The 25,005-nt window shown below is 51.5% G+C and overlaps 1 protein-coding gene across 1 annotated transcript in view; it reads left to right on the forward strand.

Moving 5' to 3' along the window:
* Positions 1-25,005, forward strand: part of Fstl4 (follistatin like 4) — a 313,515-nt gene that overhangs the window by 252,705 nt on the left and 35,805 nt on the right.

Raw genomic sequence — 25,005 nt, forward strand, 5'->3', positions numbered from 1 at the left:
TCCAAGACTGTGATTTTTTTTTCAAGGCAGTGATTAATCAGTAGTGGGTGGACATGCATCTAGAATGGGCTCCATAGAAACAGGATCTCTTCGGGGAGGGGGGGGATGGCAAGCTCTGAACACAAGCATTATTTTTACCCCCTCAAATTTGGAGATCAGGAAGCATCACAAATCTGGCACAAGGTGAAAGTCCTTCCCTTCCCCCTCCCCCACCGTTATGAGTCCTCGCAGGAGATTGACCCTTTTGGAAGCCACATTTTATAGAATGGGAAACTGAGGCCCAGAGTAGGTAAAAGAATTCCCCCCCCCCACCCCCCTCTGGGCTGCACAGTCAATAAACAGCACATGGACCCAAGGCTCCTGGTGTCACTACCATGCCACGCCCCCCCAGAATAAGCTCCTCCCACTCTTCTCAGGTGCTCACCACCAGAGCTGGGCAGCACCAAGCAGAATTATCGGTGCCCAACTCGCCCCCAGCGATTGTGACTTGCAGGGAGCGTTGTGAGGGGGGCCGACGCTACATCCAGAGAGATCCACGAAAGCTGAGGGTCAGGAGGACCCCCTGGGGAGGGGTGGCGCAGCGTGTAGCCCTGGAGGACCATTGGAACCCGAGAGCAAAGTATGTACGAGCTGCTTTGTAGCTCCCCAAGGCTCCCCACCAGCCCCATCTTGTCTGCTTGTTAAAAGACCGAGGTTCACAGCCCATTTCAAAGAAAGAGAGTGGCCGGTGGGATGCACTTACCCTGGTCTTTAGATAGAAAACAAGGTTGCTTTGCACTGTGGATCAAGGTTCAAGGACAACCCTGGCATGGACTGGGCGTGGGACCCCTGCCACGTGTCCTGTCTTGGGACCTCGCCGGCCCTTGCTGGCCCTGTGGCACCGCCCCTCCTGACTCCTCCCATAACTTGCCTCCGGCCACCACGCTCACATCCCCCTTGGGTTAACTTTTTGGTGGGGGTGTTAACTTCCTAATAAGTACCTGCAGATGATCAGCCTGGGCCTAGGAGACCCGTGGTCCCAAGGGCAGTTTATGCCAGATCCAGAAAACATCCTGTCTACCCTAAGAAATCTGTCTACAGAAAACGCCATCATCCTTCTGCATAAACCCTAGCATCACAGCAGTACCTGAATCCCAGCCACACATTTTCAGCCTGCTGGCCAGGGCTAGAGAGGGGCTGGGGGTACTCCAGGGTGGGGCTGAGGTAGCATAATGAAGGGAGTCCCGGAGCAGAGTTGCCTGTTTGGGAACTTTTCATGTGAGTGGAATCACAGGATGTGACCCTTTTGTGTGTCTCTCTGTTTGCCCAAAGCGTGTCTTTGAGACCTATCTGTGATAACTTCCTTTGTCTAGATCTGTGGCCAGCTCCTTCTCCTTGCTGATGCCACAGCTGACATCGCTGAGTTCTTTCCAGTTTGGGGAAATTACAAACACTCCTCCAATGGACTCTCGTGCAAATCTTTGATATGCATTTCTGTCAATGGAGAATATACCTAGAACAATGAGCTATAGTGTAAACGGGATCCCACTGCGGGAGGAAGGACTTCACAGTGCCAGGGATGGGTGAGGAGAGATGACCTGTGACCTAAGAGTACCCAATCAGGACACAGCCTTGCGGGGGCATAACCAGTCCCTCCTTGCCTGACCAGGTCCACTCTCTGCTGGGGATTTATGTCACACAACTAAGGACTCTAGGCTGGGGCACAGACATGCAGAACTGTAGTGGGAAAGGAACCCAGGGCCCGGAAGACATTCCAGGTCGCTTCAGTTCCTGCCTTTGACAGCCACCTACCCAGAGAAGTCACCTCCCTGCGCCTCCCTCCTGTTCCAACCCCTCTCCACCACACTTCTCTTCCTCTTCCTCTTCTTCTCCCTCTCTGGGGCCTCAGTCAGCCAGGATCTAAGGGCAGAGCTCTGCATATACCTGTAAGTCTAATCTTGGGGGACAAATGACCATCTTTGTGTCATGTGCAGGACCCCCGCACACACACACACACGCGCGCACACACATGCGCACACACACACACACACACTTTTTAAAAGGAGAAATGTGGTTTTTCTCTCCATTGATCTAAATTATGTCAAGTACAATGTTATTTAAACACGTACAGACATAAAACTGGGCGCAGTGCCTTATGCACACAGCTCACTTACAACCCTAACGCGAAAACAAAATTTCTCAATGAAATAAAAACAAACAGCAAGGCCAATAAGCTTCAAATTAACAACATTAATTTAATGGGACAAATGATCTTGTTTGCCTGAAACTAAATCAGTGCTAACAGCATGACTCTGGGCAGACTTGCTGCCAGTCGCCAGCATCTTCCACAGTTCTTCCATGCTAAGGGGGTGACTCTGCTCCCCACTCCGCTTCTCCATCCGACTGCTCCGTTCCAGCTGCTGACCCTCTCCATACAGCCCGAGTGGCTCACATGTGAAATGGAGAACACAGAGAGAATGAAGCGTGCTGATAGGCCTGGACCCTTCCGAAGAACCCCACATTTTAGGTTCACAGTTTCTCAGTCATTTTATCAAATGAACAAGTAAAGATCCCAAACATCATACATGGCTGAGAAGTCCCCGGATTCTATTTACATCAATTTATATCTCCAAAGGCCTTTGAGATCCAAGCTCTGCTGTCAACATCTCAAAACTCTTAGTAGTAGTAGTACTAGTAGTACTTGTTGTTGTTATCAAGAAGGTCCTGAATGACGTATTGCACGGAGCCATGCAAGTTCTGTAGTAGTAGATCTTAGGTGCCGCTCTGAGCCAGCTCCATACATGTTAGCAACTCTTGTGCCCTGTCCCTGCCAGCAAGTGTTCTTTGTGAGGTTTAGCTTTCTGTGATCTCACGGGGGTTGGAGAGGTCACCCCCTGTGTGGAACTGTGGTTGAGTAATTCTCCGCGTCGGTTGTGTGTTGGGGAGCGCGTGCGTGACAGGAGGCTGAGCCCGCGGGTCCGGTCCCCCAGGCTTCTTCCCTCCCCAGCTCTCTGAGGTTGATATTCAATCACTTTTATGGTAACTGGGTACAAAATAAGACCAGGCAGAACAGTGCTGGCTATTCTGGAAGCTACTTAAGTAGATGGCTGAAGTTAACAGGTTATGGACTTGAAGACACCTTTAATAGATCAGAAGCTCATCCGGAGTTGCTCATTTAATTTCCCCTCTTTTTTTTTTATTGCTCTTCTCTTACAAAACAACACAAATAGACCTTTTTTTTTTCTTTTTTATTCCTCAAGGTGAGATATGAATAGACCCGGCCTTCTTCAAGAGCAAGGAGGACAGTACAATTTTTGCAAACATCCCTATCTATCCCTGACTTCTCCAAGCTCCTCCATCCACCCCGAGGCGATTAGGATTCCCAGGGGACTTAGTGCTCCGAGGCCTAGGAAATGAACATGTCCCATTCCCCCCCCCCCCCCCCCCCCCCGTCATTAGGCTCCAGTAGCCAGTCTGAATCCTGCCTGTCCAGAGCTCCCCTCTGCCAACAACTCCATCAGCTCCTGGCTGTGGAGAGGGGGGTTGCCAAGGAGAAATGAACACAGGCCTCCAAGCACGAGCATGAAGATCCCAAGGGTCCTCATCATGTTTCCCCCAGGGGAGAAAATGGGTCCCTTCTTGACACACAGCAAGAGACAAGGCCTCCTGGGATCCATCATCAGGGTAAAGGGGTGGGGGTAGAAGGGACTTCATGGGAGAGGAGGAGGAGGAGAATATGAACCCATCCTTGCTTTTAGCCTCGCATGGAGTCTTTCTTCCATCACTGCACACCCACATTTCCCTCCCCGCCCCAGGTCCCACCTGGGGAGGCTCAGGGGCGATGGACAAGGATATGTGGTCACCAGCACGTTTGTAGCAATTTCATCTTTTTGTGTTGTTGCTGTGGGGCAGTGGGGCTTGAACTCAGGGCCTGGGTGCTGTCCCTGAGTTTTCTCCACTCAGTGCTAGCACGCTCCTACTTTGAACCACAGCACCACTTCCGGTTTCCTGGTGGTTCATTGGAGATAAGAGTCTTACAGACCTCCCTGCCCAGTCTGGCTTCGAACCGGGATCCTCTGGTCTCAGCCTTCCTGAGTAGCTAGGATTGCAGGCGTGAGCCACAGGCACCCAGCAGCTATTTCCTCTTCCTCAGCCTTCTGGGATACTGCAGCTTCAAGCCAAGATGAACCTTAAAGGTTCTCAGTGGCAAGTGGCCACTGTTGGGCACCTCCAGGGAAAGGCCACCATGTCACCCCCAGCCCAAGCTGCTCCCTCCTAAGTCGGGAGAAGTCACAGGCCTGGTACATTGACCGCAGAGTGTGATTACAATATGGTATCTTTCTTTTGGCTCATTTATCCTGAACTTGACCTGATATCTCCACTGTGGTAGCCATTAGTGATCTGTGCGACGCAGCCTGCCTGAGTGAATTATGTTAGGATTCACACACACACACACACACACACACACACACACACACACACACACACACACACACACACACACACACACACACACACACACACACACACACACACACACACACACACACACACACACACACACACACACACCAGAATTTGAGGCCTTACATGAAAAAGAGGGCAAACTGCTTCATTAGCTCACTTTTATATCAATTACAGGTCCAAATGGTAACACTGCGATGTATGGAGTTAAGGTAGCTTTTCAATCTCACCTTTTCCTTCTTGCTGTTTGGCATGGCTGCTAGGAAATGGACACTGGATAAATGGCTCGGTCTGGGGAAGACAGGAAATGTCTCAAAAGTCAAGCTGAGGGGTCAGAACAGTGACAAGGGCCTAAGCTTTGTCCTAGCATGGCACGGGCCGGCACTTTCCCAAGGGATGGCTCCGAGTTGGCTGGCACAGCCTGTGCTTTGTCATGGTCAGCAGTCGGACAGGAACCAAAAGGCTGCGCTATGACAGATACCAGGAACAGAAAGTCGAACTGGATTTCCTGGAACACCTGAGATTTACTAACAGCTGGTCCGAGTTTTCCTCTTCTCTTCGCCGTCTGGGTACAAATTCTGGAGAAAACAGTCACAGACCTGCTGCCACCCAGATACCAGCAGACTGTCACTACTTGTGGCATCTCCCTTAGGGCTAATGAAGCACGCTCACTTATCCACAAATATAAAATCGGAAGAGTTATTATTCCTTTAAACTGCCGACATATCTGGGGTACCCACTTAACGACGGCCATAGAATAAAGTACTTTCAGATGACACTTTTTAATTGAATCGGACTAACGGGCTTCATAATAGGTTACAATAAGAAGAATATTAGGGTGATTAAAAGATCTGAAAACTCTGGCGAAATTAAATGATTAAACATAATGCTGAGTAAATGAACAAGCCTGGGTACATTAATCAATTTGTCGGCCTCCGCAAACGATTGTGTCTCCGCGCACGCGCACACGGCAGCCTGGCATGCACACGGCTGCTTTCTCTTCCTGCGTGTGACTCTCCATCACACCCTCTTTACTGCCACTCAAGGCAAGTGGCATTTCCACAGATCAACAACGTGCAAGTACTTCAGCCTGTGATGCCGCATGAGCCACCGCTGCTAGATAAGCATTCACTCTGCGGTTGCGGCTTCAAGAATTGGCCAAGTTGATTCTCAGCCCTTGGGTTTTTTTTGTTTTTGGTTCGGTTCTAAGGCTTGAACTCTGGGCCTGGGCTCAGTCCCTTAGCTTTTTTTTATTTTTTTCCTCAAGGCTGACCCTCTTATCAATTGAGCCACAGCTCCATTCCCAGCTTCTTCTTTTATTTTTTTTTTTTCTTCTTAACTAGGGATAAGAGTCTCATAGATTTGTCTGCCTGGGCTAGATTCAAACCATGATCCGCAGATCATGGATTATAAGCATGAGCCACCCCAGCCTCTAGCTCCGTACTTGTTTTTAAGATGAAGCGCAACTTTAAGGAGCAGAAATTCATAGAATGGTGGCTTTTATTCTGATCATAGGAATTGGTATTTCTATGTCAGTTTGACCCCCTTCTTTCCCTGATCTGTCTTTGGTTCCCCTGTGACCCCTCTCATCTCAACATGGTTTCCTTGGGGCTGTTGAGTCAATGGGTTGGGGATACTATGTTGGAAAAATGTTTGTTTGGCCCCATGGCCAAAGCTGTAGGAAGAAAAGATAGAAGAGGAAAAGGCCACTGGGTGGAAGGACCTCCTAGAAGGGTGTCCAATGAGTCCCTCTCTCCCTCCTTCCATCACTGGCTATTTGAGTCAGAATCGTGCCGGTGCCTTTTGTATTTCCTAGAAAACTGATTAATTTCCTTAACACAACACAACCTCCCGCCCGCCCAGAGGTAGCACAGGTCATTTCTCTTCTGATTAGATAAATCTTTCATGCTCAGGTTGTAGTTGTAATTAGTTACATAAAAATTCAGGTTATGATTCAGGCTGTTATTAGAGAAACATGCAAACGGTGAAAAGTTTTGTCTCGCTAATAAAAAGTCTCAAGGTCTCTGTTACAGAGAACAGAAGGAACTTTGTATCTCATTAAGGATGAAATTTGATTCAGAGCAAACTCTCGCTGGCTGAACTTCGGATTCCAAATACATTTAATATTTAAAAAGAAGAATGCTGGGCACCAGTGGCTCATGCCTGTAATCCTATCTTCTCAGGAGGCTGAGATATCTGAGGAGCATGGTTTAAAGCCAGCCCAGCCAGAAAGGTTCACCCTTATCTCAAATAAATCACCAAAAGCCCTGAAGTAGAGCTTGGACAAAAAAAAACTCAAGGACAGTGCCCAGAGTTCAAACCCCAGGACTGACAAAGAGGAGGAGGAGGGGGAGGAAATAATATCATCATCATCATCATCCCAGCCCTTTCTGGCAGTTAGAGCAGATAAATCTATACTCCTCTGAACCCTGCCCCTTCTGCAGGCTGCCCTTCTGGGCCGAGACTGGTGCTTCCTTAAACCAAGACAGCAGGAAATCAGCAGAGACCTCGTCTCAATTGAAAACAGTCTCCAAACTAAAGTGCTATTTGCAGCTCATCCCACTGGAGATGAATATGCTGGAATTCCATTAAGTTGGTAGGTGCAGAAGAGTAAGCCAGCTTTTTGAAAAGTTCCAGAGAAGTACTACAATCTCAGGAATTTAGTGTAGTCACCTACCAGGGTCTGTACAAGGTCATTCATCTCCCACAAATTAATTCCCAGGGTGCTCTAGACACCAGTAGGACTCTCCTATCCAGCTCAGCCCAGACCTCCCGCTGGGCTCCTGAAGCAGCTCTAACTGGATTCTAAATTGGCATGGAAGTACCCTCAGAGAACCAAAAGCACTGAGCTCTGGGGAGGAGAGCAGAGATCTACAGAGGCTACCCAATCCTAAAGATCCATCCCATTATGAATTAGTAAATTCATCCTCTCCACAAAACACAGCTAGCACGCCTCCTGTATTATTCACCTCTCCATTGCTAGGACAAAAATACCTGGGGGTGTGGGGAGGAAATCAATCAAAGAGTGGAAAACTGTCTTTTGGCTCACTGTTTCAGAGATTTGGGCTTAAGGAGACAGAGTACATTCTGGCAGGATACAGGTAGAGGAGATCTGCTTACCTCATGGCTGCCAGGAAGGAAAGAAAGGAAGAGTCTCTGTATCCCCTCTGTGGACACTCCCCAGTGACATAACTTCCTTCCCACAAGGCCCCACCCCCAGTAGGTCTCAGCCCCTCCCAACAGTGCCATAGGCTGGCAGCTCAACTTTTAATACATGGGATGTTGGGAGGATTTTTAAGATCTTAAGCCATAATACCTACTCAGCCCTAGCAATTCCTGTGGCTCTGGCCCTGGAGGGGAAGGACAGGTTACAGATTCGCAGGTAGGGAAGTAGAGGTGGGAATGGTTGCACCGCACAGATTCCCAGTTCCCACTTCATCACCAGAAACAGTGGAGTCAGACCGTCACCTCAGCAGACCTCATTCCTCACCCTCTCCAGGGACAAAGTGCTGAAAACCTTAATTTCTCAAAAGTCTGGAAGCCACCATCTTGAGAACAAGGAGAGATGCGATCGTCATCCAAGGAGACACCCCCCCCCCCCCGCCATGTCCTATGAAATTTAGCCTGGAATGTATTTCTCCATTAGCATAGCTGCGCCCTTCAGTCACCACAGCACTGCAGGAAAAGAGCGCTAATACATTCGGTGGCACAGTCTCTTTATGAGAGGACAAGATCCCGGTGCCCCCTTGACACCCAGAGAATAATAGCACAATACAAGCGAACATTCTTGAAATGCTAATGCACGCTCGCCACAACTTAATTTTATTTTTTTTCTTATTGGCTTTTTTATATGACATTTCACAGTCCCGTAGCCTCAATATTGAGATCGGCGTCGTAAAAAAACGACAGCACGGTGATTTAAGGAAGAGAGTCCATCAGCGCGAAATGGATGGCGTGCTTTGAAAGTATCCGCTTAGCACCTCTTCCCTGGGGTCAGTGTTCATTTTCAATACATCATTAAAGCATCCATCGTTAAATCACTCCGAGAGTAGTTCGTCTTTCCCACCTCCATGTTGGATTACGGAGATAATGAGGCAGAACCCCTGCAGGAAGGGCTACGGTCGGCTCATACGTTGTACTGAGTTAGGTCCAGAAAGATCAACCAGAGTTAAAAGCCTAGAGAGGGAAAGGAGAAAGAAGAGCAAGTGTGCGGGCCTGGAGGTTTCCATCCGGAAGTTGATAATCAGCACAGGATGCCATCAAATTCCAGGCCTTTCCTCTAAGTGAGCATGAGGAGCTCAGTGTTCGCCAAGCCAATGTGCAGAAAAGTCTGAGATGCGATCAACTCCACACACAGCAACCTAGCGAGCTAAGAGAAGGTCCATTAAGTGCCTCCTAGAACATGGCAGATCTCTGAGGTCAGCTCAAAGGCAAAAGGGATTAAACAGGCCCAGTAAACCTGTTCAATGGATTGGGGCAAAAGAGTTGAATCTGAAGCATCAAACAGATCCCAAAGGAGCATAAATTTTTTTGTTGTTTTTTTAAATTGTAAATTGTACTTTTAATATATAAAACAAAATTATACCTCTTTGTGGGCTCCAATAGTATACCATGCTTAAATGAAGGAAAACATCTGTATCTCCTCAAATTTATTTCTCTATTTTATTACCTTTTAATAGTTGTCCGAAGGGTTTTCAGTTCATCCTGTCAGTTTGTGAGTACAATGCATCTTGATCCCCTTGTTACCCCTTCCAGCATCGTCCTCCATTTCTCCCCACCCCTCCCCTCGATTTTCCTCATTTTCACAAATGTGCATCGACTATTCTGGCTGCATTTGCCCATTCTTCCTTTCTCTATTTGTCTCCTCCTTCTCCTTGACTTCACCCACCACCCCAACTCAAGTTCCAGCTTCCTAGTATTCATTTTGCTAAGCTGTAAGTTAGTTGTTCAAAGGAGTTACACCATTGTAATCCTCTCCTGCATATACCATGCTTTAGCTAATATGTTTGTGAATATATGCATATGACCCTGTAAATTTTTACATACGTGTTTATAATTTAGGTTTAACGCCTACATATGAGAGAAAACATGGCTCCTTTATCTCTCTGAGCTTGACTTATTTCACTTAGCTTAATTCTTTCCAGGCCCATTCCCATCCCTGCAAATGACATAATATCTTTCTTCCTGATGAATGAATAAAATGCCATTGTGTGTGTGTGTATGTATGTGTGAGTGTATGTGTATATGTGTGTGAGTGTGTGTGTGTGTGTGTGTGTGTGTGTATATATATATATATATATATATATATATATATATATTGTGCATATAATATGTAGACATATAGGGCTGGGAAGGTGGCTCAGTGATAGAGTACTTGTCCTGCATGCATGAGGCCCTGGGTTCAATTCCTTAGCACCACATAAGCAGAAAAAAGCCAGAAGTGGCGCTGTGGCTCAAAGTGGTAGAGCACTAGCCTTGAGCTGAAGAGCTGAGGGACAGCGCCCAGGCCCAGAGTTCAAGCCCCATGACCAACAAAAAAAAATGTATACATATATATTATATTTTCTTGTTCCATTCATCTATCGAGGGCATCTGTGCCCTCACCATAGCCTTGGCTATAGTGACTAGTGCACCAACAAACATGGGTGTGCAAGTGTCTTTACTGTATCCTGACTTGTAATCTTTTGGACAAATGCTCAAGAGCTGTACGGCTAGATCATAGGGTAGTTTTATGTTTCGTCTTTCAAGCAATCTCCAAACTGTCTTCCACAGTGGTTGTACTAGTTTACATTCCCACCAACAGTGTATTAGGATTCCTTTTCCTCTACATTTGCACCAGCATCAGTTGTTTGAATTCTTTTTTTTAATGAAAATACCGTACAGAGGGGTTACAATTACATGGGCAAGGTAATGAGTGCATTTCTTATCAAGCATTGTTGCCTCCTCCTTTGTTTCCCCTTCCCATCCCTTCCATCTCCCCTCCTCCCCCCTCTCCCCCCCGCTTCCCCCTTCCCTACTCCCCCACCCCTGGCCAAAGTTGTAAAGTTCGTTTTTTGACATAATGTCTTGTACATCTCATTGATGTTGGCCAGTCCTACTGGGGCAAGATGGACTCTCAGTGTTGTTCTGATTTGTATTTCCTTTATGGTCAGAGATGTGGAACATTTCCTCATGTGTCTGTTCAGTTTTAAGAACTTATTCAGGCTGAGCTCGGTGGCTCATGCTTGTAATCCTAGCTACTCAGGAGGCTGAGATCTGAGGATCACCATTCAAAGCCAGCCCAGGCAGGAAAGTCCATGAGATTCTTAGTGCTAATTAACCACCAGAAAGCTGGAAGTGGTGCTATGACTCAAGTAGTAGCCTTGAGCAAAAGAAGTCAGGGACAGAGCCCAGGGCCTGACTTCAAGCCCCATAACTAGCAGAAGCAGAAGAAGCAGAAGAAGCAGGAGAAGCAGGAGAAGGAAGAGGAGGAGGAGGAGCAGGAGCAGGAGCAGGAGCAGGAGCAGGAGCAGGAGGAGGAAAGTAGAACTCATCCACTAAGATCCCGAGACAGTAATTTCTCTGATGGCTTTCTTTCCTTTTCTCTTTGAAAGAATATTTGCTGTTTCAAAATAATATATGCTGAACTCACACAATTGCATAGAAGCAGCGAAAAGATAACCCTTCCACAATCTCCCTATGCACTCTCCTCAGACCTGAGAATGACTATTGACCATGCGCTTAGACCTATTCAATAGACTTGGTTTCCGATGTGTGCAGAAACCCACACACTTATTGTTGCAACCTGGAGTCAGACTCCACACATTGTTCTGCGCCTTGTCTTTTCTCTCTTGACCCTCTTAAGTCAGTAGCAGATCGATGTGCCTGGTTCTTTCCAACGGCCTTGTGATACTCTTTCCGGGGAGGGACCAAAACATTGACTCTTTAATCAATCCTTGATGGTTGCTCTTAGCTTTTTGCATGTCTACAGATGCGGACACTGGCCTCAGTCTTGCTCTTTTGTGTAAGTATACTGTCAGAGCAAACCAGAAGAGTCCTTCCCAAGGGGTCTGATTTTGTAGGTGACTGGCAATGCCTCTAAAAGTGACAGGCTCTTGGCTCTGGTTCCCAAAGTGAGAAAAGACCAGACAGCCATTCCCTCCTTCTTGTCTCAGGATGAGTCGAGAGGCAACTGAGGCCTGCACTTGCCATTTTCCCTAGAGGGAGCTGGTCTACAAAGAAGATAATCCATGCCTCCCGTCTCTAGAACTCAGCCGTGGCCTCTCAACTCCTATGTCCAAAGGAGGGTATGGCACAGGTCTGGAAGTTGGCATAAAAATCATCCATCTTTAGGAGAGCTTCCAGGACCACAGCCATCACCTACCAACTCTGAAATTGTTCAGTGGGGGGGCCAGAGGGGGGGGGGCGAGGCCAGGCTCATCCCAACCCAGCTTCATGCTGGTAAGCATCTGGCTTGTCAGCCATGCCAGCCCTGGGTCCTGGTTAGCTTTCCAGAAGAGGTTTCCCATCAATGGCATCCAGGCCCCATTGGGATCTCAGTACCCTCCTTGCTCCCACCAGCCTGGGCATCTGTGGGAATGATCCACTCAGAGATCTGGGACAAGTATTTGGCCTCAGCTGCTGCTTCTGAGAGCGGGCCAGATGTTCCCAGCCAAGCTTCCCCACAGGGGGCCATGGGACCTTGGCTATGAGGAGGAGCACTTGCTCTCTCCTGCAGTCTGCCTAAGACAAGCCGATCAGGGAGATGCTTTGTGGCTAACTGCAGATACAATCTGCAGGATTTAGATGACCGAGGCTGGGCCTGGCCCCAGACCGCTTGCTTACCTACCCCCACCCCCATCCCCCACCCCGGCCCAGCCAGTCCTCCTCGATGTCATAGCTTGCTTCCAAGACGCCTCCATCCCCTGCCTGCGAGGAAAGCACAGGACAGGAGTGGACAGCGTTCTTTGCTCACTGCTGCCAAGGACTCCCTACACACACTTCTTCGCCCACAAGGGCCTGGGCCATGGCACACACTGCCCTACCCTGTGCCCACAGGAGGGCAGAGGACTCCTGAAGCCTGGGCCTCCCAGTTTTCCCCGTCTCTTTCAACTCTGACAGACGGGCTCCAGAGCCAGTAGAACCACTAGTGGTGGGAGGAGGGGTGTTAGAGTAGTGGGGGGGGGGGGGTGTCGAGGAGGATGAGAGGCAGAGACAACCATGCAGGCTTTGTCCAAGTCAGCCAGGCCCTGGGCTCCCCAGGCATCTGCCCTCGCTGGCCGTCCAGCCTGGAGAGGTCAGGGCGGCCTTCTGAGCCACATGCATTTTAATGGGTGCACATTTGGCCACAGCTCAGCATGTACAGGGAGCTCATTAAGCCAGTGTTGTTCCGGGGCGGCACAGCACCCGCTCTGCCCCCAGCTCCCCGGCTCATTTGTAGAACCACCACGAGCAAGGAAACTCATTTGCAGCTCTGAAGGTCAGGACCCAGGAAAAGGTACTGGGCAGCCATGTTGGGTGTGCATGTCATGTGGTAGGCTGTGCGGTCCCCTGTGTTGCAAGCACACACACACACACACACACACACGTGCGCACGCTTGGACTGTACAGTTTTTCACACTCTCAGCCATCTGGCCCACGCTGGTTGGGCTCATGATGCCTAGAGAGAGACTCATAGCAGCACTGTAGTCACAGATGGTGAGGTGCTATATTTGGCAATCTTGGGACCACCAGGCTGTCGTCTCCACATGTAATGGATGCTTTTTAAGGTCACCCACATGCACTTGGAGTCACGGAAGAACATGACCCAGACACATAGGGCTGCAGGTAGACTTCTGGAAGAGTACAGTCAGTCAGTCATCCTTATGGGGAGTCCCAGGCACTGGTCACGGCAAAAAGAAAGAAAAAGACAAAAGCCCTGGGAATGTGTCTTGTCCCTGATGTTCAGGCAAAACACCTGGCTCACCTAGAGTCAAACCACCTCTCAGCCACGGGCCCCTGCACTCTGCAGGGGTCAGGGGTCAGGGGTCAGATGTTCCAATAGACTCAGTAGCCGAGGGCTGGTGAGCTAGGTCTGCCTGGGACTCACAAGCCCCATTCACTACCACCTGCCTGCTGCTCCCCGCCATCGTGCCCGGCTGGGTCTCATAGGCTCATCGCTCTCTTTCTCCTTTGATCCGTCTCGTGTTTAGTTGGGTGGGCCGAGTGCCAGGTCCCATAGGTGGCAGCCGGAAACCCAGCAGACAGTTCCCGCTGCTCTTAGCCCTGCCAGCTTCTACCAACGGGACACTCAGCATTTGGGGCTCTTTTCTTAGCCAACCCTCCCTCCTGGGGTCGTGGGGGGGGGGGTCTTGCTTATCTGGTCTCCCAGGAGCCCAGGCCGTGGCTCTTGACCCAAGAAAGCAGAAGGGTGTGGCGCGGCTGAGGGCCAGCCTGGGAAGAATCAAGAAGGTCTGGAGGGTGGAGCCGTGCAGGGCTGGCACACAAACACAGCTCACACTTCTCCAGACTGTCCCCGGATGTCAGCATGGATATCCAGGTCAGGTGTCTGCGGGCAAGGGGCCTTGGGAGAGGGTCTAGCCTGTGGCTGTGGGAGAGCACCAACCACTGAGCCAGAAGGTGTAAGGAGGAGGAGGAGGAGGCAGCCAGGCCTGAGGACCAGGGGGACAAGAGGCTGCAGGAGCTAGGAACGACCACAAGGCTGGGTCCAGGAAAGGCGAACTGGAGAATGGAGTTAAGGACAAGACAAGGCATCCACAGTGAGCGCAAAGTACCAGGTCCCCAAGGGCCCAGGCTGCCCTGGCCCAGGGTCCTCAGGCTGTCCCGGGCCTGGCTCCCGGCTGGTACTTGGTCATTGGGGTTTTAACCAGGAGCCAGAGGCTATTCGCGTACCAGGACCTCAGGGCTGGCACTGGGCGCACATCCATAGAGCTGGAGAAGGTAGCAGTGTCCCAGCTTACAGTCATTTCCCCAGACCCCCCCACCACCACCAGGTGACGGCTTCAGTGCCAAGGGTTGGGGAACAAAAGCAGCCAGCATGAGGATCTGGGAGAGAAGCACTGGCTCCTGGCAGCTGAGGCCTGAGCGTTCCGTGGGCCAAGGGGGAGAGGGCAAAGGGAAGCCTGGGGCACAAGTGGAGCTGCGCTGGGCAGGAAGAGCTTACGAAGGGCTTCAGGCAGGCAGCTGTCAGTCCGATGCAGCTGGGTACCTAGGGAGGAGGGAAAGTGGGGTGTCTGGAGATAGACGCTGAGGGCGGGCATGTGGTGGGGGTGTCTGTCTGGCTTGTGTACGGTCTGAGTGTTTCTAAAGCAGCCATGGCGGTTCACCTCCCTGGAACCCAGAGGGTAATTACATTCCACACGCCTGCGTCCCTCAGCCTGAACACGAGCCTGGTTTTCTTTGTTGTTGTTTCAATGTACAGAAGCGCAATGAAGCCTGGAACTGGCACCACTTCCCTTGCCAGTCCTCAGTGCGGGATTCTGCCCCCAGGGAGGCCTGAGCCCCCCCCCAGGAGGGCGGACCTCCCAATGAGGGGGCCATCTGCCAACACCCCGACTTCTGCACCAGCTGCCCTGCCCTCCCCCACCCCACAACCGCTCACAGGGACCCCTGTGGCGTTCCCAGCCCATAATGCAGGCATTGTACCCCACAACCACCAGCAGAGCTCATGGCACCAAGAGAAATCTGTCTTCTGCGGCCTAAAATGTGCGGGGACATGGGTGGCAACATTCAGTTCCAAATCCCACTGGGGTGTTAGTCCTGCCACTGTCTCTCTCTGGGCCTCCTGGTTTTCCCAGTGGCGTGTGACCAGCCCAGCCAGGCCTGCAGGGACGGGGTGAGAGCGCGGAGGGGCGGAGACCACCTCCCCCTGCCTGTAACGGCAGGCCATTTCTCCCAAGCTAATATTCCTATAATTTGGGTGGTTGTGGTGGGAGTGTAGGGATGGTGCCCTGCCCTAACCAATCCAGAGTCTCCTTCATAGATTCCAGGCCGGTTGCCATATTGGCTTCTCCCACAGCACGGAGAGTGAGCAGAATGGGAAGGGCAGAGATGTAAGCAAAGCCTAGAACATTCCCGTTGAGCTTTCCACTGGCTCCCCAGATATGAGTTGATGTGTCAAGGCATAGTTTGCATAACACTGAGCTCCTACCAGGTTGGGGACCCCAGGGAGCATGAGAATACCCAGGATGCACTGGGAGAATGGCCAAGAGTCGAGTGTGGCTTGAGCTAAGTGGAAGATGAGGCTGGGAATGGGGTGTCCACTCTCTCCAAGCTGCCCTTGCCCCCCGTCAGCTGCCTGCATGGGGACCTGTCTCCCGCCGGGCCTAGCAAGCAGGCAGAGCCCTCCCCCGCCTGCTGCCTGCAGGGGAAGGTGGGGCCTTGCAGGCAAGGCGGCAGGGTATGGGCAGCAGGACATGGGCAGCGCGGCATCCCCCTCCCCCCGTCTCTGCCTAGCAAACGACCGTCGCCTTGGGAAAGTACGACATGCCTTTATGTTGGGGATGGACGCGTCCTATTGGTGAATCGCGCCCTGGGGTTGTTGGCCTATGCCATGGTTACTCCGCGGTGCCAGTCTTCGTCGTGGAGACTGTTTGTATCTGTGTGCATTGGAACCTTATTAGCAGTACTCCTAGCCTACACACACACACACAAGGAATCAGGAAGAAAACACCTCCTCCTCCATGTGCGACAGTCAAAAACACCTCCAGGCTTTTAACGAACGTTCCCCCTGGGAGCCATCCACCAAGGCTGGATGCCAAGGGGCCTTGCCTCACCCTCCCACCCAGTCCCTCCAGTGTCCCCGTGTCTCCGTGCACACCCACGCCCCTCCACCCACCTTCTGTTCCAAAGCACCCAGTCTCTCCCCAGCAGAAGCCCAGCCTCCCGCTACCCTCTCCCCTCCCCCCCGCCACCCACCTGCTCCCAGATCTTCCTGCCCAAATTCCCCGCTCTTCCTTTTGTTGCAGTCACGAACTTGTCTCTATTCGATTGTTCCCAGTGGCTTGCAGAACGTAAGGCCTTCAAAAGAAAAGAAACCGAGCCAGACACAATTGCTCCCAAGGAGAGGTGGAGATCTGGAGGATCTTGGTGGCAGGCCAGCCCAGGGGGAAAGAAAAGTTAGCAAGATTCCTCGCCCACACACCCTTCAAGTTCAACAGAAGAGCGGGGTGTGGTAGTACATGTCTGGTATCCAAGCTGCTGGGAAAGCTTAAAGTAGGGGGATCGCTGTCCAGCCTGGCCTGAAAAACAGCGAAAGCAAAAGGAGCTGGCGTGTGACGCTAGTGCTAGAATCTATATCTAGCAAGCCTCAGTCCTCCTGATGGGGAGGGGGCTTTTGACACCCCCCCTTGACCCAGGTGACCCACATCTTCCCACCTCCAGAGCTGATGAGGCCCAGCGTGCAATCCTCAGCCTTCCCTCGGTGTCTCTGTCCCTGTTAAAACTGAGTCCCGCGTTTCACTCTCAGTAACCGCTCTTTCTCCCTCCAGTCTTGAGCAAACAGCACCAACCCCTTCCCAAACCCAGTATTCATCCCTGATGCCCGCCTGGACCTCCGTTCTCCTGCTCAGCCAACAATCGGCGGAGCTCCAAGGCCACGGGATGTCCCAGATCAGCCCGCCCCTCCGCACCGGCGAGCCCCCCCCCCAGCATCTGCACACCAGCCACCTGCCAAGTCTCTGCCTCTCCCAGGGTGCCCACCTGTCCCCTCCACACAGCCACGCACCACTGTCCCTTCTTCCACCCGGACACAGCTGCCTCCAGGCCCCCGGGCAGGGCAGATCCTTAGTTCTTGCTTTATAGTCAAGACACAACTCTAGCTAATGAAATCCAAGGGCACCTGGGCTGGGTGGAGAGTCTGGGGGGGAAAGATTTTCTTTGTTTCTTAAGACTCGCGTAGCCCCTCGACCAGCCGATGCTCAAACCTGCACATGATGCCCAGGTCTGTGTCTGTAGGGGCTGCAGGTAATCCCACTACCAGGTGCCAAGGCAGCATGCTGAGCACTCCAGGCTAGAAAGAAGAACCTGAGGACACCCCAGGCCCACGGGTGTGGTAGTACCTGCCTGTAATCCCAGCTACTCAGAGGGCTGCTGTAGAAGGATTGTGGTGGAGAGCCAGCCGGGCAAATATGTATAAGATTCTATTTTTTTTAATTAAGCAAAAACGGCTGGGGGTGTGGCTCAAGGTGTAGAGCACCTGCCTAGCAAAAGAGAGGCTCTGAGCTCAAACCCTAGTGATATCAAAAATGGTTTTTTTTTTAAGTGTAAATTGGAGCAGCTGCACATAAAATGAACCCCAGACACCCGACCCACCTCCGCTCACCCTCACCCCAGGCCCACCCTTCCACCCCAAGTCCCTCCACCAAAGCCCAAAGCAGATCCTCCCAACAGATAAGCCCTCCTGGGCCGTACCCAACCTCACTGCAGGAATAAAGCTACAGCTTTTCAAAAGGGGGTCACCCAAGTCAGGGTACCCCACAACAGAGGAGCAGTCCATCCCAGCAGGTGGAAAGCCTAGGTTCTCAGGAGCCAGACTAGACAGGCACTGAGGCCATGGGCCCGATTTCTTTGCAAGAAGGAAGCAAGCAAAAGCTCCAAGGGCCCAGAGGCCCTCGGTCGGGGAACTGGAATCAAAAATGATTGTTAGCTGCTCTCAAAGGGCGCTGCTGGTGCCTGTTTACAAACCGCGGCCTGCGCTCAGCCTCTCGGAAGGGTGAATAATTAAACAGAAAGCCAGTTATATTTATTCATGTTCTGCAGTGACCCAATGGCTTCTCCCTTTGCATATGTGAATGATGGCCGTGCTGGGGTTGGAGGTGAAGGAGGGGTAACAGAATGTGGGGGCTCCCTACCTAGCTTCTCAGCCGCTCTTCTTCACCCAGGACTCCTAGTCACAAGCATACCACAGCTCAGAAATGATCACTCAGGAGACCAAGGGAGTGACGCTGTTCTACACTGCTGATCAAAAGCGTGAGGTAGAAGCCGAGGGCTGGTGGCTCACGCCCGTAATCCTAGCTACTCAGCCCAGACAGGAAAGTTTGAGAACCTCTCATCTCCAATTAGCCACCAAAAAGCTGAAAGTGGAGTTGTGGCTCAAGTGGTAGAGCGCCAACCTTGAGAGAAAGTTTAGGAACAGCACCCAGGCCATGAGTTCAAGCTGTAGTACCAACACAAACAAAAAGGATGGAAGGAAGTTAAAGAAAAGAGGGAGGGAGGGAGCGAGGGAGGGAAGAAGGAAGGAAGGAAGGAAAAAGGGAAGCCAGGGAGGGAGGGAGGAAATGAAGGAAAGAAGGGAGAGGGAAGAAGGAAAGAAGGGAGAGAGGGAATGAAGGATGGAGGGAGAGAGAGAGAAGGATAGAAGAAAGGAAGAGGAGAAAAGAAAGAAAGGAAGAGAAGGAAATAAAAGGGAAGGGGGCTGGGAATGTGGCTCAGTGGTGGAGTGCTTACCTAGCGTGCATGAAGTCCTGAGTTTGATTCCTCAGTACCACATACACTCAGAAAAAGCTGGAAGTGGTGCTGTGGCTCAAGTGGTAGAGCGCTAACCTTGAGCAAAAGAAGTTCAGGGACAGTGCCCAAGCCCCAGGACTGGCAAAAAAAAAAAGGGGGTGGGGAGGAATGAAGAAAGGGAAGAAGAGAAAGAGGAAGGGAGAGAGCAAAAAGTGAGCTCAGGTCTTTATTTACACGCAGCGAACAAAGATGTTTGTTTACACCAGAGAGCACAACTTCATAACCAAGCTGTAATAAAGCTTGAAGTAACACCGAGCAAATAAGTCAACTGCAAACGGAAATTACCCACAGACCTGCAGGTAATTAACTAATAAGTTTATTTTCATCTCCAAAACGAGGCGAGCAAGAGGGACTCTGACAGCAGCAGGAAAATGGAAACAGCTTGTAAGTGAGGAAATGGGAAGTTGGACGTGCGTACCAGTGCCTTCATGTGGCTTTGGAGCAAGTCAGGCTGCTGTATGTATGCTGGTGCTCAAAGCATGTTGTCAAGATAGCATGCCCTGGCCAGGCGCTGATGGCTCACGCCTGTCATCCTACCTGCTCAGGAGGCTGAGATCTGAGGATCGCTGTTCAAAGCCAGCCCAGGCAAGAGAGTCCATGAGACTCTTTCGTTGTTGTTGTTGAATGTGGAGCCTGAACTCAGGGCCTGGGCCCTATCCCACAGCTCTTCAGCTTAAAGCTAGCACTCTACCACTTGAGCCACAGCACCACTTCTAGCTTTTTCTGCTTACATGGTGCTGAGGAATTGAACTTAGGGCCTCATGAATGCAAGGCAAGCACTCTACCACTGAGCCACCTTCCCAGCTCCCCCCTAAGACTCTTCATCTCCAGTTAACCAGCAAAAAGCCAGAAGTGCAACTATGGCTCAAGTTATAAAATATCAGCCTTGAGAGGAAAAACCTAAGACACAGCACCCTAGGTCCTGAGTTCAGATCTTATAAATGGTAGATGCATGTGTGTGCACATGTGTGTGCATGCACACACGTACTCTCACATGCACACACACACACACACACACACCAGCAAACAACTGCTACTTCAAGCACTGTTCCCCAGGGAGAGCCCAGACCAGCTCTGCTTTCAATCCCAATGGAAGTCACAAGGTCCTGGGCTGGGGCCTGTCCCTTGTTTTGGTCAGGAGACACTGGAAAAACTCACTCTTAGCCCCTTGCACACCTCTCACAGATCAACAGAGTTTGCACTTAAACATCTCATCTCCTGGGTGACGCTCAGGTCATGGGAAAGGTCCGCTTTGGCAGAAGAGCGTGTGAGAGCCTGTAGACCCACAGACCTGTGTTTGAACCCCTGACGTGGGTCTCCCCGCACCTTCTCCCCCTGAGTCTTGGTTTGTTCTTTAAGACTCTGTCAAAAAAAAAAAAAATCTTGACACACAAGCAGGGTGTTTGAGCTTTTGACGGGGTCTTTATACCAAAGAGCATCATTTGAAAAATAGCAGATAGCTAGGTAGAAATGTGTTCCATTAGCACATCTCTGCCACAAGAAAACTCAATACCAGCTCGACAAGAGTTGGAGAAATTTAATTTCTCTGGCTATGAAGCCATCTGAGTCTCTTCTCAGAGCGGGTGCCGATGGGCGTACGAGCGCCCCGTCAAGCTCAAGTTCGGAGTAAGAAATAGTGCCTGAGAGGAAAGGGAGGAGGGAGAGTTCAGCTCTCCAGCAGCCAATGTTGTGTGGCCTCCTGCCTGGTGCCCCCTCCCGCCCCCCCACCCCACCCCCTTGTGGCTGCCCATCTCTCCAGCCTTCGAGTGTGCAGGTAAAAAGCCGGGGGCCTAGGCTGGGAATGTGGCTTAGTGGCAGAGTGCTTGCCTAGCACGCATGAAGGCTCTGGGCCTAGCTACCTAGCCCAGGCCTGATGCATCGAATACTGCACCTACCCACACTGATCCAACACCTGGAGCTACATCTGGCCAAGCCAGGTCCCCAGTGCTGTTTTCCAGGGTACTCAGAAGAGATTTGGATCCCACATCCTCATCAGCCCCCCTCCCCATCCCACCCCCCACCCCTGTGGGAGCTAAGACCACCCTCTTTCTTCCCGAAGCCAGTCAAACATTTCTGAGAGCTTTCATTACTTAAGCCTGACAAGGTCCTGGACAGATTTCCCAGGACAATCTTGCCATGTCTTCTCTCTAGTTTCTGTCTGAGTATTGTCTGATGTTAAAACTTAAGGGTAGCCCAGTGTCTTACGCTTATAATCCTACCTATTCAGGAGGCTGAGATCTGAGGATGGCAGTTCAAAGCCAGCCTGGGAGAAGAAAGTCCATGAGACTCTTATCTCCAAAAACCCGCTCAGACAAAGCCGGAAGTGGGGTTGTGGCTCCAACAGTAGAGCGCTAACTTGGAACAAATGAAGCTCAGAGACAACACCCAGGCCCAGAATTCCAGCCCCAGGACCCGCACTAACTTAATTAATGAATTGAGGACTGGGGAGCCGGGAGAGACCCGCCCAAGGCTGTTCAGCTTGTCAGCAGCTACCCCAGGCCCTGATGCCATTGTATTTATGGCCCTCTCTGGAGGTCAACGCTCAGAGGCCAGTTAGCCTCCCCCTTGCCACTTAGCAAGGGAGCCAGGCCTGCTGGGAAAGCCTTTGTTGAACTGTAACTAATGGAATGAGGGCGCGAAGCAAGGGTTCAGCAGCTCATAAATCTCTTCTGAATTTTAAAAGGGGCTGGGGAATATTGACACGGATTAAATCCAATAAAACATTCATTTAATTAAACTTTAAATGATCCAAATATTTGCTGTTTGGTTAATATTTGTGTAGCTGACAGGAGCAGAATTACGATGGCTCTGTCAGTAAGGCACGCATCCTAATGTCGGCATGAGTTTTCCTTGCACAAAGTTGTACGTCTCCATACATACAAATGATGAGGGAATTCAACCAGGAAGGGTGCCCGTGCTGCTGCACCAGCCACCCTGGCGCAAGGGACACGCAGCCTTCCAGCTGTCGCCTGAATGCTTATGGGTTGCTTGGTGTGTCGTGTTTATTTTTTTGCTCCATGTTTTCGGTTCTTTCCGACTTCCTTCTAAAATTGCTTCACAGATGGGCGCTGGTGGCTCACGCCTGTAATCCTAGCCACTCAGGAGGCTGAGATCTGAGGACCAAGGTTCAAAGCCAGCCCAGGCAGGAAAGTCCATAAGACTTTTATCTCTTGACCAGCCAAAAGCCACAAGCGGAGGTGTGGCTCAAGTGGTAGAACGCCAGCCTTGAGCAAAAGAAAAAGCCAAGTGAGAGCAAAGAAGCACTGATTCCAAGCCCCATTACTGACATCAAACAAATAGAATAGAGCTGCTTCACGTATATGACTTTGAGAAGAGGTCTGCTATTTCACACTGAGGCTGTGATCTACACGAGGGCCCCGTGTCTGCAGCGCAGGAAAAACCCCATCCGCCACCCTCACGCATCTCCCATCCCCTACCTACACCACTCACTCCCAGCCAGCCTAGGTTCTCAGGCTTCACCCACCCACAAGAGTCTGGAGCTCCCCAGACAAGGGGGCAAGACTCTGAGTGGCCATTCTCAGGTGGCTAGAGAACCAGCCCTGAGAAACAGAGCTCTGGGGTCCAGCAAACCCTCCCTGCCCCTTCCAAGGCAAGCTGACAGTGTCTTTCGGTGGGTAGGGAAGGGTGGCTGAACAGAGGTTTGAATTCAGACTCTTGCTCACCCGGCAGGACCTCTCCATTAACTTGCAGCCCCTTTTACTCTGCTGGCCTTCACCTCAATCTTTATATTCCTGCCACAGCAGAAATAACAGGATTATAGCACCAGGAAAAAAAAATTGGGCCTGATTTGCTATTGAGATGGGGGCGGGGGTGTCTCATAACTATTGCCTGGGCTGGCCTTGCATCACGATCCTCCTGATCTCAGCCTCCTGAACAGCTAAGACGGCAGGCAGATTCCACAGCACCAGGCTCAGTCTTGACACTTGGAACAGTCCACATAAAGAACGGTCTGCGTAAGAAAATTACTCCTCCACGCGTTGATCTTCCATCCCGCCCCCACCCCACCCCCGTCTGCTTTTCAGGCTGACTTCTGAGTGAGCATAGAAGCAGGTGGCCACACTCTGCAGCCCCCCCCACTGGGACCTCCAGGCCACAGAACCACCAAGTGCTTGGAGCACCCCCTAGAGGTCTAAGGCTGTCTCGTCCAGAGCCCTGAGCTAACATCTAACAGAAACCCTCCAGTACCAAGACACAGAGGCAGCCTCTGGCCACAGTGGGAGGGGCGGGCTGCGGGGGAGGGCGCAGTATCCTTCAGCATGCTTCGTGGTTCCCCTTCCCTGCGCATGTATAGTCTTATTCCCACAACCCCCTGGGGCACAAGGCGTCTTCCATCCTTCCCTTTCTGCTTCCAGAGGGCAGTGGTCATCTGAAGGAGGAAGACGACCTCTGTCCACTGGAGGGCACTAAGGGGTCAGCGTGAGCGAATTCACCATCTCCCTCCCTGCCTCTGGATCTCCAAAGCTTCAGGGTCGCCACAGAGAGTCAGTGCCCTGAGCAATAAGCCTCCCGGCTCACTCACTGGGAAAGGGGCAGCAATCAGCGCGCGATTTAAGAGAGAACTTGAAACGGATCCCTCGAATGCTTGTGAAATGCCGTGCCCCTTGCGTTGGCGTCCATCACTTGGCGGTGCCAATCCCTCCATTCCTTTCCCTGTCCTGGTGCCGGCTCCTTTACCAGGAGACACGTTCGTTTCTCTCCCCTGGGTGTGATCACCCCTCCCCGCACTGGCCTCTTGGCTCTTTCTGTTTCCACTTTCTCCATTGCTCATCCACCCATTCACAGGCACTGATGGGGGATCCTCAGGTAGATCTTGCTCCTTCCCATGGGTCCAGAGCCGGGCTACTAACCAGTGGTGGATGAGAAGGGGCATTGTTGCTTTGAACTTGACCTCAAAAGCATCTGCTTTGCCAGGCGCCGGTGGCTCACGCCTGTCATCCTAGCTACTCAGGAGGCTGAGATCTGAGGATCGTGGTTCAAAGCCAGCCCGGGCAGGAAAATCTGTGAGACTCTTCTCACCAGTGAATCACCAGAAAAACAGAAGTGGCGCTGTGGCTCAAGTGAAGAGCCAAGGGACGGCGCCAAGGCCCAGATCAAGCCCCACCACCTACCAAAAAATAAAATAAAAAAGCATCTGCTTTCAAGTGCCCATCTGCTTCACCTGCTGCTCTTCTGCCTCCGCCTCCCTCTCCCCAGCCCCTCCCCCCCCACTGGTCCAGATGTTCCAGCTGGAGCATCCATCCCAGCTGTGAGCTTCGTCCCAAAGGGTCTGGAGGACACACCTGACAGGACCACCCCCCTCCCAGGGCAACCCTGCATCCCAGAATAGGCTTGGGGACCCCCCCCCAAAAAAACCAGACTGTCACCTCAGCAACTGCCACCTGTGGCTGCTGCCCCAAGTTGCTTCAGTGGGCAGATTTGGGGGGCATGAACAAAAGTGACCCAGACCATCAGTGTGGGCTGTAACCACCCCTCTCCCCCCCACACACACACATACACACAACCCTAATCTCGTTTTGCATTTGAGCAGCCAGGGCTTGAGGACTGAGAACTGAGGAAAGCCTGTGATGGCAGAGTGATATTTTAGACCCTCCTCATTTGCCTAAAGAATGGCTCCGGTGTGCATGCCAGGAATCAAGTGTACAATGGCAGGGATTCTTAATTCGGCCAGCCTGCAGTAGCCCTTCAAAAAAAAAAAAAAATCCGCAAAGGCCACAGTGTGTGGTCACAAAACAGAACCCGCCCCCCCACCTCCCCCCGCTGCCCAATCTGAGTTCAGGGAATCTTCAGACAGAAACAAAACCTTCAAAGGTCAGCCAGTTCATTCCCCAGACTTCAGACAGTGCAACCTTTAAGTAGCCCCAGCCGGACGAGACTCCTGTCGGCTCACCAGCAGACCTTGACCGAACTTAGCAGGGCTCCAACTTCATTAGGCTAGCGGGGGCCGGGGGGGGGTAGGGGGAGGACAGCTGTGAGCAGTGTACCCCACAGAGAGCTCCCTGGTGTCTCTGCATGCTGGCCCTCTGGTCCTTCCAGCCAGTATTCAAAACCAAGACTTTA

This window comes from Dipodomys spectabilis, unplaced genomic scaffold, assembly GCF_019054845.1.
Source record: "Dipodomys spectabilis isolate Male_0828 unplaced genomic scaffold, ASM1905484v1 ptg000119l, whole genome shotgun sequence".
Classification (NCBI taxonomy): Eukaryota; Metazoa; Chordata; class Mammalia; order Rodentia; family Heteromyidae; genus Dipodomys; species Dipodomys spectabilis.